General features: G+C 42.7%; 1 pseudogene; it reads left to right on the top strand.

Moving 5' to 3' along the window:
* Positions 1 to 439: 439 nt before the first annotated feature.
* On the top strand, positions 440 to 953 carry LOC144370550 (small ribosomal subunit protein uS2 pseudogene; annotated as a pseudogene).
* The last annotated feature ends 214 nt before the right edge of the window (positions 954 to 1,167 follow it).

Raw genomic sequence — 1,167 nt, 5'->3', positions numbered from 1 at the left:
TACGGTGCTCTCCAAATACATTTTTTATCAGAAAAGCAGGTTTATCTTCATCTTACTTATGAAAAGAGTAAACCAAATTTAGGCTTAGAAGACACATAGAGATTATTTAGTTCAATGCTTTCTCTGAAGAGATCAGAGGCCAATGAGATTTGGAGACTCACCCAGGTGACCTGCTAGTTCCTTACAGTGCACTGATCACACACATAGGTCTTCTAGAAGCAACAACACTGCTAATTTTGCTGAGTTGCACAGCTGCTAGCACATTAGCTGGAATCCTCTGTTATTCCCCTTGAATATAAAAATAATATATTTTCTAGCCTGAATTACTATACTCCAGTAGGCAGAAGAATCACCTAGGCCTTTCTGAACTACCCCAAAGGAGAGAGTCTACTTGGTACTTGTCTGGATTCTCATTGTAACTTAAAGGGGAAATTTCAGAATGTCCACAGCATTGCACATGCTGCAAATAAAGGAGCAAGATGGCTTCAGATTCCATGCCGCAGAATCCTATCTGGGTAGCACCAACCTTAATTTCCAAATGGGACAGTATCTACAAAAGGAAAAGTGGTGGTATCTAGATCATAAATTTGAGGAGGACCCAGGACAAGCTTCTGCCTGAGGCTTGTACCACTGTAGCCTTGGAAAACCTGGCTGAAATCAGTGTCTTTCCCCCGGGATCCTGGCGATGGGGCTATGCTGAAGTTTGCTGTGGCCACCAAAGTCACTTCTGTTGCCAGACACTTTAGTCCTTGGACCTACACTAACCAGATCCAGGTAACCTTCCAGAAGCTATGTCTTGTAGTTGAACCCAGGGCTGACCACCAGCTTCTCACAGAGGTGTCTCATGTTAACTTACTACCATTGCTCTGTGGAAGACAGACCCTCCTCTGTATTATGTGGATATTGCCATCCTGTGCAACAAGAAGAGGCCTCCCTCAGTAAGTTTTGTGTAGTAAATGCTGATCCAGAAACTTCCGAACATGCACAGTGTTCGCAGGTGATATTACTCCTCAGTTCTTGTCTTCTCAAATGAAAGATTTCAGTCAACAGACTTAGAATGAGCATAAAGTGTTTATTTAGTGAAGTGGAAGTATGCCCCAGGTTATGTGAAGCAGGCTGCTCCAAAAGCAGACATGCCCTGGAGTTTTTATATATTTTCCAAATATA

This window comes from Ictidomys tridecemlineatus, chromosome 14 (genome assembly GCF_052094955.1).
Source record: "Ictidomys tridecemlineatus isolate mIctTri1 chromosome 14, mIctTri1.hap1, whole genome shotgun sequence".
NCBI classification, from domain to species: domain Eukaryota; kingdom Metazoa; phylum Chordata; class Mammalia; order Rodentia; family Sciuridae; genus Ictidomys; species Ictidomys tridecemlineatus.
Note: the sequence above shows the minus strand (reverse complement) of the source record. Positions and strands in the feature narration are given on the sequence as shown.